At 44.8% G+C, this 19,384-nt stretch overlaps 1 long non-coding RNA gene across 1 annotated transcript; it reads right to left on the reverse strand.

The window, feature by feature from the left end:
* Window positions 1-7,740: 7,740 nt before the first annotated feature.
* LOC140626107 (uncharacterized) lies at window positions 7,741-10,086 on the reverse strand. Its single transcript, XR_012025321.1, has 2 exons — window positions 10,001-10,086; window positions 7,741-8,465 (listed from the first exon to the last, which is right to left on the reverse strand). It is a non-coding gene; the product is annotated as an uncharacterized lncRNA (long non-coding RNA).
* Window positions 10,087-19,384: the final 9,298 nt, after the last annotated feature.

The raw sequence follows: 19,384 nt of genomic DNA on the forward strand, positions 1-19,384 counted from the left end.
TGTCCATGCAAATCCCAGACCAGTAGAGGTCCACTCTCAAGGACCGAGCTGCCTGAACTCTAGAACTCTAGGACACCCGCCGGATCCCTCCAACTGTCATGGCAAAAGCAGCAGCCACTGTGTAAAATATGTCCCCGCTCCAGCCTTCCCGGGCTCCTTTATGTCTCCTGCCATGTTAGTAGAATCCCCCACACCCCTCAACCCTCAAGTTACCCAAGCCAGAAGCTGGAAGCTATTTTGAGCTCTTCTTTCCTCCTTCACATCTAAGGGGCTCTTCATTTTGTCTGAAGATCGCTTACCTTCCAGATATACCCATAATCCTATGTCCCCTCCACCCCACTGCCAGTGCCTTCATTCTAACCTCATACACCTTTCCACTTGCCCATTTATTAACCTCTAAACATGCTTTTTTTTCCCCCAGATCTGTCTCTTTTAAGTCTCTTTCTGGTTAAGCCTTCTGATGACTCCTCCTCAGCTTCAGGGTAAGGGTTGTACTCCTGTGCATGGTAGACGATGCTCTGCAGGATTTTGGCTCCTAAGGGTCAGCCCAGCCTCCCCCTCCGGATCGCCTGGCTTATTGGTAAATTTTAGTTTTCTTTGCCTTTGTCTGGATTGCCCCGTCTGTCCAGAATGCCCTTGCCAGCTCTTCTGTTTGGGAAACTCCCATTTGGTTTTTTAAGACTCTAGAGTTTCACTTCTCTCCCCGTGGATGAGTTTCACTTCTCTCCCCGTGGATGATGGCCAAGATATTTCACAACTAATCTTTTTTGGGGCTCTGAGCAATCAGAACAGATGCCGTGGAGAACCCCTGGCATGGCCTTGCCTCAATGCACAGGTAACTGGCATCTGGGTTTATCCACCCTAACAGAGCTGATCATCCTTCCTTTGTGCCCATACTGTGCATGTGGAGGCCCGTGTTATTCACCCTACAGTCACTCAGCAAACATTTAACCGTTGCCTACTCTGTATAGACCTTGCCTGGCTCATAGGAATACAAAAGCAGATAAGATAGCATTTCTGTGCTTGGGGTGCTAGTAGTCCAATCTTGTCGCATTTTATTTCTTTCGTGATGATTTTGTAGAAGACCCAGTTGCTTGGATGGTGGGGACCAGCTCTCTCATCTCAGCATCCTTGGTACCTGCCTGGTGCTTGGCACATAGTGTGCTCAGTCGGTAGTTGTTGAATGAGGGCATCTGGCTGGGATCCCCAGTGTCTGGACTCAAGTGTCAGTGTGTCAAGGTGTTAAAATAGTTCAAGGGGTTGACTGGTCATGGGGCGAAGGGCTTCCAGCAAGACGTGTTAGATAACAATGTTTATTTATAAAGGTATAACCCAGAGAAACAGTTCATTTGTCTTCTCTATTCCTCCCCATTCGGCTTTTTTTTTCCCTCCCCTTTATAGTTCTTTTTTGAATGGAATAATGTCACCCACTCACTGGTTTTATATAGCTCCTACTGAAGTAGAACTCAACAAAAATTGTGCCTATTAATTAAAAACCCAGAATGTGGGCAGTTTTTGAACTGCTAATTAAAACTCTTACCAATCGGTTTGCCTTAGCAGTGTTAAACCTTTCCCCCCCCCTTTTTTTTGAAGCTAGAACTTTGCTTACCAGAGAAAATCACTTAAAAAAAAGACAACTGCCAAGAATGATAGCATCTTGTCTTAAGAACTGTTTCATGGACCTCCAGTGAAATTGCAGGGTCGAATATCTCTTCCTAGTGCTTTGAAGGCTGTTAGTGGCTGGAGAGGACACAAGTGGCCTCCCAAGGCCATTCCCTGCTGCCCTCAAATGATCATTCCAGCTGCAGGTCTGCCGACGGCGCAGCTGCTAGGTAAAGGCATGAAACATTTTCCTCTTCAGGCTGATGGAGAAGGATAACATCTTCCCCTTTCCTAGGAGCTGCTGGGCAACTGTGACCTCTGAAGGCCCAGCTCGTCCGCAGCCGACCACCAGAGCTGCCCGCGACCAACCAAATGAGTTCCCCCAGGTAGGCAGCAGAAGAGTCTCGAGACTCTGGATCTGTTCTGCCTTCTGCAGGGACTGGAATTCTCAGCTGTGTCCACCAACGCGGGCGCTCGCATAAGCTGTGGCTTTCTGGGCATGGTGCCAGAGAGCTCACACAGGACTCCCTATTCAGCCCTAAATGGCATCCTGTGCTGGCTTTCGGGGTGGGGTGGCTCAGCAGGGCTCCCCTCGTGACTGGAGTCAGAGCCCATGTGGGCTCCCTTGAGGCAGGCACGAGCAAGGGGCCAGAGGCCACTCGGACAAGCGGCCCCATTGTATCTGACTTGGGGGGCTGCAGAGGGCGGCTCGGTGGTGACCGCTGGGTGACGGAGTCTGGGCACCCCTGTAGGGTTTGATTGCACTGAACCGGGGGAAGCAGCCATGTGGTGAGCATGTGCTGGGGGCCACATTTGGGTCCATGGGCTGGCAATGTGCTTTGAGTTTGGGTTTCCTTTCTTTTTCAGAAGGTGGTTGATTCATGCAAAATGCTTAATGATGCCTGCAACGCACGGAGCAGGGATCGGATCCCCTTTGATGTGCAGGGTCTTTCTGGAGGTTCCAAAAAAAGAGTTCAAAGGTTTACTTTGGACACCACACCTCCAGCACATGTCAAAGTCAAGGCCTGGCTCTCCAGGCAGCTCGCTGGAGAAAACATTTTGTGCCGGCTTCTTCCTCTCTCTGTTTTCGTCTTGTGCTGAGCACAGATTTCCCGACTTTACACTGTCTCGGCGGCAAAAAAAAAAAAAAAAGAGGGGAGATTGAGCAAAGGAAAATAAATGGCTCTGAGCTTTTGTGTGTGTGGGAGGGCGTCAGGGAAGCGAGGGTGCCCTGTGGTCTTTCAGTGCCGCTGAAATTGGACGATGAGAGTGAGGCTGATGTTTGCCTGCAGCGACAATTGCCTCCTCTCCCCTTGGAGCTCGGGCCATCCGAGGGAAGCACATTCCCAGGCAGAGAAAGAGCCATCTGGATGCCCCATGTGGGTCCAATTGCAGTTGGGCCTGGGTTTGTTTTAGGCTGCTGGCAGCAAGGCTGTCTCCCCTCGTCCCTTCTCATCGTCGATGGGGTGTGGGACTTGGGGGCAGGCTCTGCGAAGACCGGGGTGCAGGGTGTTGGGTGGGGACAGGCTTGGGGGTGGGGATATCCAACTGGAGAGTGGATGGGGAACCATTTATCACGCTTCTGTGTTCTGAGAGGTTCCTTGGCCTTCCTTTGCCCATGAACGAGGTGTGGGCATCCGGAAGGCACTGCCCATGCAGCCTGCAAGTGGGGAGGCCGGTGGGGTGGCTGGTGTAGGATTTATGCCTGCTTTGGGGGAAAAAGCGAAGCAGAGCTGTGCCTGACGGTAGATGAGGCTGTGATCTTGAAGCCAGGGGTTTGGGGACAGGTTTTCTTCCCTCTGTCTGTCTCTAATTGTCAGGAGCTCTCGAGTCCCTGGGGGGAGTCACTGGTCTGTTCTGTGGGCTGCTTACCCACCGGCTGGGGGTGGATGTGTCCTCTGTGACTTAACTGCTGTACAGTCTGAAATCCAGATGCCCCACCTTCTACTCTCTTAGATAAAAAGGTACAAATCAAATGACTTCTCCAGCTCAGGGTGGCCTGAGAGAGCAGAATCTGGAGTGTTGCTGGACAAAAAAAAGGGGGGGGGGGCTCTCTCTCTCTCAGAGCCTCACAGTTGGTCTTGAGAATTACAACGTATTTCTCCCCCAGGACAATGTAGGTTCCTGCCCCAGCAGCCCCCAACCCTTCCAAAGCGGGCATCTCTCTGAAACCCCACACATGCTGTCAGCTTCCACAATGATCTTACACAACATATGCAAATCTCCACACTCAGCACATTACGGGAATATGGAATCTTATATTATTTACCTCGGGCTTCTGTATGTCTCCCCAGGCCTCCCCCTCCATCGGTTTGCCTTTTGCCTTGTTTCCATCCTGATCCCAAGGTGGGCGTTCCACCGGCCTCTCCCTTGTGTGCGGTTGACAATCGCACCCTTTGAGTCTGTTAGGCCCCCACCTTGTGTGTGTGTGTGTGTGTGTGTGTGTGTGTCCCTTGTATGTGGTTGACAGTCATCCCCCCGCCGCACCCTTTGAGTCTGTTAGGCTAGGACGGCTCCCATGTCCTACCGATAGGAAGACACTGTGAGTGATTCTGTTTCTTCCCCGGCCTTGTGTCCTTGGAGATCCTCTCTGGTTTCTGAGCATTCCTACACGTTTCTCTGTCACTTCACGCTGGGTCTTTGCCAGTTTTCTCAGGTTGCCTGAAATCTTTCCTCTTCAGAGGATGTAGGTTCATTTCCTGACTCCTTTTCCTGGTTTCACGTATTCTGGTAGCCTGTCCCTCCATGTCACTCTGTAGGATCTTCTTTTCATTTTCTTTTCTTTTTTTAAAGATCTTATTTATTTATTCATGAGACACACAGAGCGGGGCAGAGACACAGGCGGAGGGAGAAGCAGGCTCCCTGCGGGGAGCCCGATGGCGGGACTCGATCCTGGGACTCCAGGATCACGGCCTAAGCTAGAGGCAGACGCTCAACCACTGAGCCACCCAGGTGCCCCTTATTTTGATTTTCAAACAAATGTTAGCATTTTGTAATGTCTGCTTCTGCTGGAGCTAACAACTAATGATTGATTACTCTGGGTCAGGCAGTGCAAGAGGTACTTTGATTTATCAGTAACTTTCGGTGAAATCCTGCATTGCTATCCTGTTTTTTCACCTGGAATTACTGTCACTTGGCAAGTTAGACTCGTAGTAAAATAGTCGTCGGGCAGGTCTTCCACCCACAAAATGCCTTCTCTCTCTATCACAAATGGTTCCCTTATACCTCGATGAAGGAGATAGCTCTCCAATTCATCTAATATTTAGACGGGGCTCTGGTTCTGCCATATAACTAGCTTGGAAATGTAATTAATCCAAAGTAATAGGTAGAACTCCATTTCGTGTTTGCATGTTTTATTTAACATTGGTCAATATTGTAGCTAGGTATTACTCTTACCTTTGGTAAATAATGAAACAATTTGATCAGTTTAGAAAACAGCTCTAGATTAACTTGCCAATGACACATAATGAGAATCAATCTATATTCCTCCTCATTTCATCAATTTGTGTCTTGATTTTTTTTTAATTTTTTTTTTAATTTTTTTTATTTATGATAGTCACAGAGAGAGAGAGAGAGAGAGGCAGAGACACAGGCAGAGGGAGAAGCAGGCTCCATGCACCGGGAGCCTGACGTGGGATTCGATCCCGGGTCTCCAGGATCGTGCCCTGGGCCAAAGGCAGGCGCCAAACCGCTGCGCCACCCAGGGATCCCCTGTGTCTTGATTTTGTTCAGGCCTGTGAATCTTCTCCTTTTCTGGCCTTGTTACCTGGGCATCCAGGCCAATTTGCACAGCCCCTTTTCTCTGCTGCTGGAGAGCCACTGTTCCCCATGAGGCACAGCAGTGACCATTACGAGAGAGCAAGGTTTGCTATTTGGGTGGCAAGAAGAGACGCGCTGAGCAATTATCTCCAACGTTAATAATGGATGACTTAGAAGCAAACTCTGCAATGGCCTGGAACTACTTCCATGTGCCCTAGGACCATGAAGAAGGCATATTGGAGAGGTTGGGAATTCCAAGCCAGAGAGTCAAACGGTTATGGACATTGATAATACACTGGGGATTTCATAATTGCGAAATTTGAGGTAGAGGAAAACTAAGCAACCTGGGGAGGAGAAAACTTACTCAAACACCACAAAATCTTATTTCATATTGGGAGGCCTATTGGACCAGGAAGAGCATTACTGATGAAGGTGGAAGAAGTGTAGCTGTATGCTCACCACTGATGCCACTGGCATGGAGATTTGCAGTGCACAGTGCTGTGTGGTGGTGTTTGTGTGTCTGTCTGGTCTTCATGGCTAGATGACACATTCCTGAGAGCTGGATAATGTCACATATGTCTGTAGGGCCAAGCAGAGTGCTTCGAGTGGAGCACACACTCAGAAATATGTAATCAGTAAATTGATTGACATAAAATTAAAAACTCACTTGAGTAAGAGACTTGAGGAAATCACAGTTTAGGTAAATGCCCAGCTAAGTACTGTGACATGAAAGCCCCGATCCTCTGTATTTGTTAGGGCACAGGTTAAGGTATTAAAACAGAAAGATCTCAAAACATAGTGATATAAAGAGAATCGGAGTTTCTTCTTCTCTTATATAACAGCCCAGAGGTCAGCAGGCTGGGGCTGCAGGCAAGGCAGTGGCTACAGCTGCACTCAGCAGGCAGGAGGAAAAGAGCCAGGACAATGAACTTGGCTGGGCACATAGTCTTCTGCTCACATCCCATTGGCTACAACTTGATCACATGGACACCAAAACTGCAAGGGAGGCTGGGAAATGTAGTATTCAGCTGACGGGCTAGGCCCAGGTACAATTTAGGAGTTGCAGTATTAAAATGGGGAGGATGAATATGAGCAGACAGCCCCTCTGATAGTCCCTAAGCTAAAATTTCTCTAAGCACCTTCCCTCCCCTCCCGTCCCCTCTCTAGCCCTCCTCTCTCTCTTTCTTTCCTTTCTTCCTTACAAAGGGGGCTAATGTTATCCTTATAAGCAAATGAAATGAACCTGCAAAAACATTCCCTGTGGTTTACCCATTAATATTCCTGATCTGGGAGTAATCTTTCACATGTGATCAAAGGCAAACAGAATCTCAGCTCTGATCTAAACACAGGGAGGGACAGAGCCAGCCAGAGGAGCTGGGAACAAGGCAATAACGCAACAAACATTCTCTTCTCTCTGCAAAGAATGCATCTTTAGGTGACACCAACCATGTCAAGTTGGGTGATCAGGAGCTGAGGTTGAGCAACAGGTGGCTGGGGGTTTCAAGAACATGCTTCCCTAAGCCCTTGAGGATGTGTGTATGTGTGTGTGTGTGTGTGTGTGCGCGCGCGCTAAGGATGTGCAGGAAGGGGTAGCCCTGGTGGCTCAGCAGTTTAGCACCACCTTTGGCCCAGGGCATGATCCTGGAGTCCCGGGATCGAGTCCCACATTGGGCTCCCTTCATGGAGCCTGCTTCTCCCTCTGCCTGGGTCTCTGCCTCTCTCTCTCTCTCTCTCTCTCTCTCTCTGTCTCTCATGAATAAATAAATAAAATCTTTAAAAAAAAAAAAAAAAGGAATGTGTGGGAAGGAGCCTGTTGTAAACTGGAAGGACATTTCCCCACCCCCTGATGAAGGTTGGGATATGAGACAGAAAACGTGGCTTTTGGGGGAAGCAGGCTTGGTTTTCTGAGCTGGCCCATCCAGGCCTATGGAGCACAGGCGAAGCGTGGCTCCAGGGTGTAGCTGGCAGGCAGAATGGAAAGGAGGCACTCTCAGGGAAGATGGAAGGCCTCCCGCAGAGCCAAGGCAGGGAGCCTAGGGAAACTGGACACAGTGACAAATACTGTAGAAGGAGATCTTTGCTTCTAGGCGGGAGATGCCAACTGTACAGAGGGAGGGAGGGGGGGGGGAAAGTCCCCAGGAAGTGGCACATTGTGATCAAAGTGGTTTTAAAAGCTTTCACATTTGAACCTGTTTATCTCTGATCTGTTTTCCTGGAGGTAGTCTCAGAAGCATAGCCGCGGTCTCTTCCGTCCTCCCTTCCTCCTACTCTCTCTCTCCCTCCTTGCCTCTCCCCTTTCCTCCCTGTATAACAGACATTCATTTAACCCTTATTCCTTACCAGATACTATCCCAGGAATTGGGGAAAATAACCATGAACCAGGATTTAAAAATTCTAATTGAAGAGACAAATGATTCATGGCCAATTACTGGCCAAACATCTTTGTTCTCTGGGCCAAGTCTATTCCTGGCCTTCCCTTGCTAGGGCCATAACAGGGCAGCTCAAGGTGGCATTGGCATTGGTGATCAGTGGGGCCATTCGTTCTCTTCCAAGGAGCTTTCAGGGAGCAGAAGCAGGGTTGCTGGATACTATTTGCAAACCACCCGTAAACCCATATGGTTGTTGACTGTATAGAGCAATACCCAGAATCTGAACTCTAGTTCTCTGGAGGCATATTAGAGACAGAGATGGAGTGAGATGATGAAATCTCCTGAGTGAGATGCAGGCCATCAGAGAGGCAGAGGACGTTTGCCACAGAGAACTGAAGTCTTCTTGGTTGGTTGTTGAGAAACATGACAAATGACACAGCATTGCTCAAAGTAATAAAACTTGAGGAGATCTGCCAAGTAAATCATGTTCAGTACTTAATCCTCTTGGTTTTTAGGATACTATTTCACCCACTTTAAAATTAGTTCATGCACAATTTCAGAAATGTAATATTACTCTTCATTCAACGTACGACTCCCCAGTATGTCCTATGAATTGATCTGACACTATTGAGGCTTCTTTGTGGTAGAGTGAAAGGAGCTTTAGATTTTGATTTAGATTTTCAGGTGACTTGAGTGTGAATCCTGTATTTGGGTATTTTCAGCCACGGTGTTAATCTATACAAGGAGAATAATAGTAGCCAATTTAGACAGGTTGTGGGGATTAAAATGTGATGTAGGAAAACACTCCATCAACTGTCAAGTGTTGTACGGATGTGAGATTTTATTATGCCTATTCTATGACTAAGTGTCAGTTTCCTTGAAATAACTTTGAATGGCCTGATATGAACTTGGCTATTTTGAAGCTTAACCACGAATTGCATAAAACTACAAAAATAATTGCAATGGTTGGATTGGGGCTAGACAAATCTCTGCCCAAACTCCCTGTGATATAACATAAGCATCCTAAAATATTTGGAATTGTCTTTAGATACCTTCGTGGTTCATTTTCTTTCTCAAGGTCTAAGACATAGGAGGTTATTTCAATGATAAAATACATTGTATAACTAGAAAAAACATCTCTGCCCAGTGATGGTGAAAATACCGGCAAAGAGTCCTGGCTCGAAGTACCTCTCTGTGACTTTTTCCTTTTCCCTCAATGAGAAACCAGCTCGTAGAAATCTTGTGTTTTGGGTGGCAATGTTTTAAAATGGATGATCATGTTACCAAGATCTGGGGGATTTGCCCATGGCATTATTACGTTATGTACAGAACAATTCCAAGATGAGAAGAAACCTATGATCAATATAAAAATCAATGCACAAGGCCCTTCTTTTGAAACTTTCTCTTGACTGTCACCCCGAGCTGGTGAGATAGAAAACCATGAGTATATCCCTGGACAAATGTGGCCTGGACAGATGGCTCATGTCTTCTCGGTGTGAAGTTCTTTATCTGTCAATGGGAAGCCCACTGCTGGAGTCTTACCTCACAAGGCTGCTCTTTGGGGGTGCTAGGGAGGCATTGAAGGGTAGAGGTTGTTTAATACCACCCAATCTTGGGATCCCTGGGTGGGTCAGCAGTTTGGCGCCTGCCTTCGGGCCAGGGCGTGATCCTGGAGACCCAGGATCGAGTCCCACATCAGGCTCCCTGCATGGAGCCTGCTTCTTCCTCTGCCTGTGTCTCTGCCTCTCTCTCTCTCTCTCTCTGTATCTCATGAATAAATAAAATCTTAAAAAACAATATCACCTGGTCTTGGTTTAGACACTGCAGAGGGGTGTACTCCTCTGTGGGCTGACATATTTTAAACAGTGGCACATATATAGAAGAGCTTCTTCGCAGCCCACACCTTCTAGAAAGTAGTATGGACGGTAAACCAATGATCTCTATATCAGGTAGAAAGCTCTGCCCGGGAAGCCAGATGAGAACTCTTCCTGCCACTGAAGTACTATTTATTCCCTTATAGGATACCCAGTTTGCTTCCAAAGAGCTGACCCATTAAGTAATATATAACCAAGTCAGCTCTATTATCTTGCAAATCAGTCTGTTCCAATGACAGCAGACAAGGACAGAGAGAAATTGCTAGGAGCTATAGACGTTCTAGTTATTATAAAATAGGACTATGATTTTCATGGGATTGCTAAATGAAGGAATCATTCTAGTGGTAGAGTCTGGGCATCAAATCAGTCCTACTTCTGTCGAACGCTACAGATTACCTTTCCAGCAGTTGGGACCCTTCCTATTCATCTGATAGCAGGCTAGTGAAGACCTGCAGTGTGTTGAACTGCACAATGGGGCGGGGGTGGGGAGGTTGGGGGGTGGGGAGGATACTGGATGTGAGATTCATTCCTGCCTGGGGCATTAGCCCAGGTGGTCAAAGAGACAGGTCGTAGGAGTCCACAGAGAGACATCACAATCAGCTTTATTTCCTCAGGCAACCATCAGGTTGGTCACAGTACAGGTATTTGGTTTCTGACCTGCTTGATGAAGCAAAACCACTTGCTCTTACTTCCAAGAAAACCAACCACAAAACTGAGAACCACCTCAAGGTTTCGGGTGAAACCGACCAAATTTGCCCAGGGGCTCATGAGACTGACCTTATTTCTTGCCTTTCTGGTCCCTGGCTTTCCTGCCCTGGGGTCTGCTTGGTCTTTCACTCTGGTGCAAAAGCAAATATCCTCTGGTTTGAGGTTACCCCCACCCATGGTTTGACATATTTATACCTATTTCTTGAAAATACAAAGCACTTGTGATAAAAACATAGCTCATAGGAACATAGGAGCAGGAATACCTTCAACCCAAGGCTCACAAAACACGTTTCTTGGTGCCTTTTGCCAATAAGTTCAGCTGTGCCCCCTCCTCCCTGACCCATGTAGAAGGGAGGATATGGAAAGGATCTTAGGGTTCATTTTCTAGTCTATTCTTTTTGCTGTTAAAGAAGGGGAGGTTCAAGAGTTTACAGTGATCTGCCAAGGCCACTGCTGGTTGGTGTCTGAGCACATAAAACACGGTTTCCTTTGCCTTGGGCTTGAACCCAATCCTCCTGGAGCACAGTCCCAGAAGCAGGGTGAGTGGTGCCCTTGGGGATGAGTTAGGACTCCTTTTTTTAAATTTTTTATTTATTTATTCATGAGAGACACAGAGAGAGGCAGAGACACAGGCAGACGGAGAAGGAGAAGCAGGATCCCTGCAGGGAGCCTGATGCGGAACTCAATCCCAGGACCTCGGGGTTCATGATTTGAGCCAAAGGCAGGCACTCAACCACTGAGCCACCCAGGCATCCCCAGGACACCCTTTCAACTCTTTCAAGGCCATGTTCCTGGAGTCATGGCCTTTTCTTCCTTTTTCCTTTTTGGGATGGCCACCCAATGTCACTGAGCCTGTTTCCTCGAACCCTCAAAATAAGAGCCCCCCCCCCCCCCCATGAATTTCTGAGGTTGGCCTAACGTTCATTAGGAACTAATGGATGGGAAGTGTCACCTGTGCTTTTAAAGCAGTCTGCTGGTCTAAGATGTGATTATATAAATATCTACCGCATAACATCATCAATCCACTTTTTTCTTTCTTTTGGCCTGGAGCACCTTAATCCCGAGGTTGGCTTTAATTAATTCCAGGTGTATGATTAATATGTTAATGGCACCCTCACTCAGCCCTCAGCAGCTCGTTGTTCTATAATTTCTCGGACTTCAATTGCACTCTGTGCTCTCAAACTCAGCAGGGCTTTTGTGGAGAGAGTGTATCTTTACCACAGTTTGAAAAAATCCCCATTCCAGCCACAGATACACCACAGGATTGACAATTTTTGCTGCGAATTGATTCCAGAGACCCGTGAACAGGGAGCTCCGCTAGTATATAGAGAACAGCTCATGTTACAAAAATTCAGATGAACGTGCAACATCCCAGGAACTCAACTATTGTTTAAAATCAGGAGAACCGTGGTTTTAGCCTTACCATCATGGGGAATTTTAGGAATGAATGAGGATGTGCAGTGGTCCTTGGCAGGGGTAGGGAAAGAATTCATGATGGCTAGTGTGGAAAGACCAAGTGCAATTTGTGACCCAGAGACAAATTTTAAATCAATTCATGTCATTGGTGTATGTGGCCTAAGTTCAACCTTAGCGGCTCTTTCCTTCAAATCCCTTTTTCCTGTCGGTGCCACAAGGGAGTGCAGTGGCCAGCTGTCTCTGTGGCTCTTTGCTGGGGCATCTATAGGCAAAGGCAAATAAGGAAATTAATAGAAGTTCTTGTTTTAAGAGGTTCTTCCAGAATACAGCCCCACATGTCTGCTTTTGTCTTTGTTATTTTGCTCAGTGAGGATTTTCTCAGTCGCTGCATGTCTGGCTTGATGGATAATCTTTCCAACGTGGAGGAATATTTTAGACTGGAACAACAGTATTTTAGGCATTAGAAAAGCTTGAAGAATTCATTTTTCATACCTGCTGCAATGTGTTAATGACTAAAGGTTACAGAAAACACGAAATACTTGAATCTCCTGGATACAGAAAGTTAGCGAAAATGCTTCATGCCATTTTCCATTGCTGTTCCAAGATCACATCTGTTTGGAACTGAACCGTAGCATGTGTGCTGGGGAACCTGTATGAAATTAACTTTTATAGCTGCCTTTACAAGAAGGATCTTTTATTGTCTACAACTTGGCTGGGATTCAGGAAGTTCCCAAAATGATTTATTGTCATATGTGCCTATTCTATGGCGGCTGATGAAACTGATATATTATTGAACATATGCAGTCATTCTGGCTAGAGACAACAGATCATCTAAGCCTTTTATCCAAAAGGATCGAAGAATTCACATTGTGGAAGGGGAAAAAAATAGTCGAGTATTTTGTTTTAAGTGAAATAATTACTTGCAGGAGCAAAACATTTGTTACCAATCCTATAGTTCTTTTCGGTTTGCCAACATAGTAAAAACTTATTAGAGTCTAGAATACATTCTTTAACTAAACACTTAAGGTGCTATTTCCTCATAAATGTTGAGTCACATTCTTATAATATCTGGGATGGTTGGTTCGGTTTATGAGACTGTGATATTAAGAATCAAAGATCACGAACTTCAATTTCTTTCATGTTACTTAATGCCAACAACCCACTTCTCTTCTGGTTTAACAGAGGGGGCTCTTCAGTGCAAGCACTCATCTTTCATATGGTTGCAAGAGGAATTTGGTGAAATGAGGGTTGATGACAATGGAGTCTCTCTTTCCTGGTTAAAACCCTCAGAAGCACATTTTTGTGTTAATGAATCAGAACGTCCATACATGAAAGACAGCACCGTGAGCCAATCAGCAAGAACATGAACGACATTGCATTTGACTCAAGTAGGATTATGGGAAAGAAAAAGGTTAAATATAATTCTAGGATCTGTGCTTATAGCATATGAAATATTTAATCCTGTGGCAAAGTCTGGAGTTTCTGGATTCGGTGTGTGCTCCCTCAGCCAGATAGCTAATTGACACATTCAAATTTCAATTGGAAGTGGGTAGTCAAAGATCTGGGAGTTTCAGATGGATTTGGAATTGTTAACCAGTGAGAAGATTTAGATCCAGTTTTCTAGCTACAGTGGCGGTTGAAAACACTTGATGTATAGTGACAGTGAAAAACAAAACAAAACAAAATCCCTAGGTATTATATAAAAACATTGTCCACAGGGTCATCCATAAGACGAAGGTAGTGATAGTTACTCTGGATAGAATTAGAGATAGTAGATGCCCACTTTGGGGGAGCAGAATTTGGAGCCTGGTTCTGGGATCCCATCTGGTCTACACTAATTCTCTTTATTCCAGAAGCATTTTTTCCCTTTAAAATGGAAGTAATTTATGTGCTTATCACCTTGCCCATCTTCATAAGAAATTTAGGTGTCAACAGCTACCATTGAGTTCCTACAAATAGGAAAATAGAAACTGAATTTAAGGGTGTTAGCAGCATTGATTACAAAACTCTTTAATCCCTAAGATTCTGGCATTACGTGGAATGAGCCAATTGTGGAATCAAAATGAGTCCTGGTTGAGGAAGAGCCTCGGCTGTATTCGAGTTTGCTTTCTCTCACCTTCATCTGCTAGGCTTCATGGTTTAACAGAGCTACATGTTAATAAACTTATTTCCCAGACAGGTGAGTTAGCTTCAAATAGTGAAGTAATCTTTCCTAGTTGTGGACAATTGCTAACAAGGTCAGAGCAATGTTCCTGCACCAAGATAGATCATACCCAGCACCCTTTTCACTTGAGGCTGCGAGCAAACAATTCAAAATACACGTCTTACTGTCAGGCGCGTGTATTTGCTTATGAGGAACGATAGCACATTTTCAAGGGGCTTGGAAATAGTCGAATGTGGGTAATGTTAATTTGGTGTAAAACTTCAAGTGGCATATTACTAATGCCAAAGAACAAAGCAATCGAGGATCTGGTAACTAATTACTAACAGCACTGTCACTATTTTATGTAAGTGTGAACAAGAATCATATGTTTCTTATAGTTCATCCTTGTTGATGCACTTAGTGTTACTGGTAAAAGTGTGATAATGAGCAATGAGTTGATTACAGAGAACTGCTGTGGACACTTCTTGATAGCAGCATTTTGTACCCATGCCCAGAGGCCCTGGGGGCAGTGGACATTCTTTAAATAAATGAAGCAGTTTAGTAGTTGTTGTCATTTAAAAGCACCATCACAGACTTGAATTAGGGGACCCTGTCATCATAATCTGAAGCTAATGACACTGCGATTTGGTGTTGCAGGAAGCTGTGGAGACTCCCCGATGGAGTAGTCTAGACTTCACCGTGTGACTCTGGTTTCCCTGGGAGCCCTAGGTCTTGCTGTGAAATAGACTGAATAAATATTGGTGAGTATGAGGGAACTACATTAATTAAAGTTTCCAGGAAGAGACGGGGACATTAGGGTATATTCAAGATCAAATGAGAAGCTACGAACACCTACTTTTTTAAAATTTGTTTTTTTTTTAAAGAGTCTTTTATTTGAGAATACTGAGACGATTTATCTAATGACCTTGTGAAGACAAAGAGGGCTGTACCAAAAACTGGATGATTATGGACTGAAAGAACCTCTGACCAAGGACTAGGGGTTTTTGTGTTAACATATAAAAAGGGATGTTGAGGAAATGAACACAGGGTCATTTAAAGGAAGGAACTTAGAATCACAGAATCCCAAAATGTGGATCTGGAAGGGATGGGAAAGTAATTGTCTCATCTCCTGCCAGGTAGTCCGTGATGCAATGAAAGACCAATGACATTGCCATTCGGTAGTGAGAAAATCAAGATCCCCTTCCTAACTCCCTATCCCATATGCTCTCCAGTGCATCAATGCCTTAAGAAAATCCAACTGCTCATCCAGCCTCTAGGCCCATCCTCATCAGGAAAGCATTGAGCTGTAATTTCATTGTTTGGGTAGGTCTCTCTCTGGATAACTGGTCTAGCCAGATGCATCTCATTCCTCCTTGCAAATTAGTAAATTTATTCTCTGGTATGTATCAATCTCATGTACCTCTAGTTAGTTTGAGTTACTTCCTAGGACTACTGGACCGGGAATCAGAAATGCTGGGCTTTGGTCTCCCTTCTGTCAAAGCTTGTAACCTCTCAGGTCTGTTCTCTTGTTTGTAAATTTATAAAATGATTGGGTGATATCCAGGGCTCTCTTGGTCTGAAATTGCTAAGACTCTAAACACATTTGAAGGGGATACAATGGGGCCTATCTCCTGGGAAGGATAGTGACCGTCTTTTTATACATAAATGTGCTTTGTGAGTTCCAGAAGGGAGTGTGGGTATGAACTGCTGGTGGAGGAAGATGGACCCAGGTGGCTTGACAGCACCAGCAAACAAAATTGGAAAAGACTTAAGAAGTCTCTGGATAAAATGATGTTAAGATGAAAGCGATGAGCAGTGAACCTGAGTAAACAGAGAATCTAAGTTAAGCTCATTGAGGGTCCATTGGCTGAGGATGTGTAGAAACCAGATCTTTGATTTTTCTGAGTGTGCTCTGATGGTAATATCATAGGAACAAGATGATTCTAAGATCACATACATTTTTATTTTTAAGAGATTTTATTTATTTGAGAGACAGAGCACAAGCACATGAAGAGGGAGGAGGGGCAGAAGGAGAGGACAAGCAGACTCCATACTTAAGTGTGGAGCCCGAGTGGGGCTCCATCCCAGAACTCTGAGATCATGACCTGAGCGGAAGTCGGGATGCTTAACCTTAACCGACTGAGCCACCCAGGCACCCCAGATCACCTAAGTTTTTAAAACGTTGGGAAAGCACAATTAAACTGATTTGTTTATGAAAGACTTCTCAGTGCCATTAACATGACAAAATGCTGTGGGAGTATCTGAGGTTCAGAATTTCCCAGATTCTTTTGTCCATGGAATACATTGTTTTCTGGCACATTTTTGAGGAAATGTCCTAGAACAGACCTGGGGAGAAGGTAGTTCAGGATGATAATTTAACACTTCTAGAGGCTATGGATCAAAATCTGGAAGGTAAGAAGCAAACACCCAAGCATCATCCTCCTCTTGGCACCAGTAGTAGGCTCAGTGTCTGGGACTAGAAAATGTAAGGTAGTGGGAACCTATGGGAGAAATCGTGTCCTTGAAATAAAATACATGCTTTCTCAAAGGAGGGAGTGGGCAAATAATAACTCCTAGACCATCTAATGCTTTCACTTAGACCAAACTGATGGCATTACTACTTATGTGGTTTCTAGTTATTTCCTCGTACATGGTATACACAGCAGAATAGTCTCATGCTGAAGCAGAGATTAATTTTTATATGATTTTTTATATTGTTTTGCAAAGATGAATTTGTAGTGCACAATTTGAGCAACAGGGAACAGGGTAGGGGCTAGGACAAAGTCCTAGATAAAAATATATGCTATGGGGATCCCTGGGTGGCTCAGTGGTGTAGCGCCTACCTTTGGCCCAGGACACGATCCTGGAGTCCCAGGATCGAGTCCCACGTCGGGCTCCCGGCATGGAGCCTGCTTCTCCCTCTTCCTGTGTCTCTGCCTCTCTCTCTATGTCTATCATAAATAAATAAATAAATAAATAAATAAATAAATAAATAAATCTTAAAAAATATATATATATATGCGATCTTATTGTTATAGGGACATGGAGTTCTCATTGTCTTTGCATATATGCCCAGAATTGGGATTGCTGGATCATGTCCATAGATATGTATTGGGGGATTAGTGGATGCGTGTGCACAATTTGGGGGGGATATGCACACCTACTTTTTTTTTTTTGAAAAAACAGTGTAAATGGCTTTCATCAAATTCTCCAAACAGTTTATAATATCAAAAGCCATCTGCAATGCCCTATCAGAACTCATTTTGCAGGTAGAAGAAACTGGAGCTCAGAGAGATAAAATACTTCACGGGACATCAGCGTATTGTTTTATCTTTGGTTGCTGGCAGTGAAGTTCACCTGTGAACAGATAAGCAATAGGTAGAATGGAGAATCCAATGAGCGAGGCTTGACCATAGATTTTGGGGTTACCCTGGTGCTTAGACTGACGTAGGCTTTGAAATATACAGTACACTTCCCCCTTTCCGGGTAGAACATAGACAAAACAGATCTTTCAGAGTGACCTACAGCTTGAACATTTTGCTAGAAACCTTGAGTCTTGACTCCCATAAGAAATTAATTAATTTGTCGCATGTTCCGTACATCTAAAAACAAAACAAAACAAAACAAAACAAATGCATTTTGGTTTTAAACATGCCATAATCATGGAAGATTTTTCTGTGTTCAGTATCACGCTGTGCTTTTGCCTTGACTATCACAAGGATTTTGAACTCAATAGGGTTTTCATTTTACCTTTTAGAAACATGGTCTAATTTATCTGCATGATTGCATTTTAATTAGCACTCCCATTGCCTATTTAAACATGCAAAGATATAAAACGAGCCAACCAAATAGAAAGACATATAGCCAAGGTGTTTGCTACTGTGCTGTTATTGAGCACTGCCTAGGGATAAACCCTGTACCAGACTCAAATTTAATAGTGTGAACTGGTTCAAAATAAACCCATTTGTATGCACAATATTTTACATAAGGGTTAAGCTGCCTTAGCAATTGTTGATAATTATGGATCCTGCACAGCTCGGAAGATCTCCAAACATTCTTCGGAAGTAAATCAGCCATCCCCACAATTTAAAAACAAACGTGTAAAGAGTTTTATAAGGGGCATTTTTACACAAGTCTTGGGAGGTTAGCTGATGACCCTTGGAAACCTAAAACCACACCAGAGTCCCCTGCCTGTGTGCACGTTGTTGTGGGTGGGGAGGGCAGGAGAAGGATGCAAACCACAAGAATGGACTTAATTTGGGGGACTTAACTCTCTTTATAGCCTAGCATACGGCAGTGGATGGTGGTTGCCGCTGTTCTGCGAGCCTCTACTTTGCAAAATTCTGAATCAGGCTATTACGATCAGAAATAAAGGCTGAGTAAAGAGAATTTGCCCTGTGGGACCCAACCTTGGAAGCCTTAGCTTCCAACATCTTTTTAACTAAGACCTTTGTGGGGCTGATTTCTTTGGCCTTTTAAACAGGGGCCATAAGGGGTCAGGTGAGCTGTATGTAGCTCAGGCTTGTGGCCAGGGCACCATGATTATTCACCAGCAATCAGGTTTCAAAGATAGGTTGATAATTGGTTCAACTAGTAGTCTATGAATATTTGCCCAGATGTCTTCTATATGATAAAATGAAATATTTATTGGTGCATGTCTTGTTCCACTACCAGCTACTGAGCTAAAGCTCGGATTCACTGCAATGAATATCTTACCCTTAAGTCACATTGTGACCACGAGTCTCCAGAGACCAATGACCTCTCTCTGTAGCTTTGAAAGAGAACCTGAAGCAAACTTAGAACTCGTCGCTCTAAAATAACACGCAGTTGTTTAGCAGCTCTGAGATAATTTTCTTGTGACATCTCATTGAACGGAAGAGCAGAACTATTATTTTTTGGTGGAATTCACAATCATGCTTCTTGCAAAGCAAGACATTTCCATCTCTATAATCATAGATCGTTAGGAGGGCCATTGGAAAGAATTCTGTAGTGAAATCTCAGTTAATAATTGCAGATGTCTAGAGTATTCTGGGCCCTAGGTGTAATAAACAGTCAGAGAGACTTGACCTCTGAACTCTTAATGCCTAAACAATGCATCTCCAGCTCAATACCTGACATTGCTGATGGCCCCGGGGCTCAAGCTGATGGCTTAACTTCTCCCCCATCAAATTCTCATAAAAAAAAATGGGGGTGGGGGTGTGGACAGCAAAACAAGGATGACTAGCTGGAGTCCTTCTCCATTTAGATTCTTCAGCAGGGTGCTGACAAGTAAGAGTGAAAACACAGACTTCCTGCTCTTTCTCATTAAAACCATTAAGCCCTCTTTGGTAAACAGGCCGGCTGTTGCTTCTATTTTGTTTGCCTCCCTCCCCCCGACGTGTTCAAAGCCTTGCATGTCCCACAACTGCTGAGGCCCTCATTTCCCCAGAGTACACCCTGCACCATTGTGGGATTACCAGAAGCAGCCATCCCCGCATGGGTACCAAGGGTGACAGGTGGAGCAGGCTCTTCAG

Source organism: Canis lupus, chromosome 37 (genome assembly GCF_048164855.1).
Source record: "Canis lupus baileyi chromosome 37, mCanLup2.hap1, whole genome shotgun sequence".
Taxonomy (NCBI): Eukaryota; Metazoa; Chordata; class Mammalia; order Carnivora; family Canidae; genus Canis; species Canis lupus.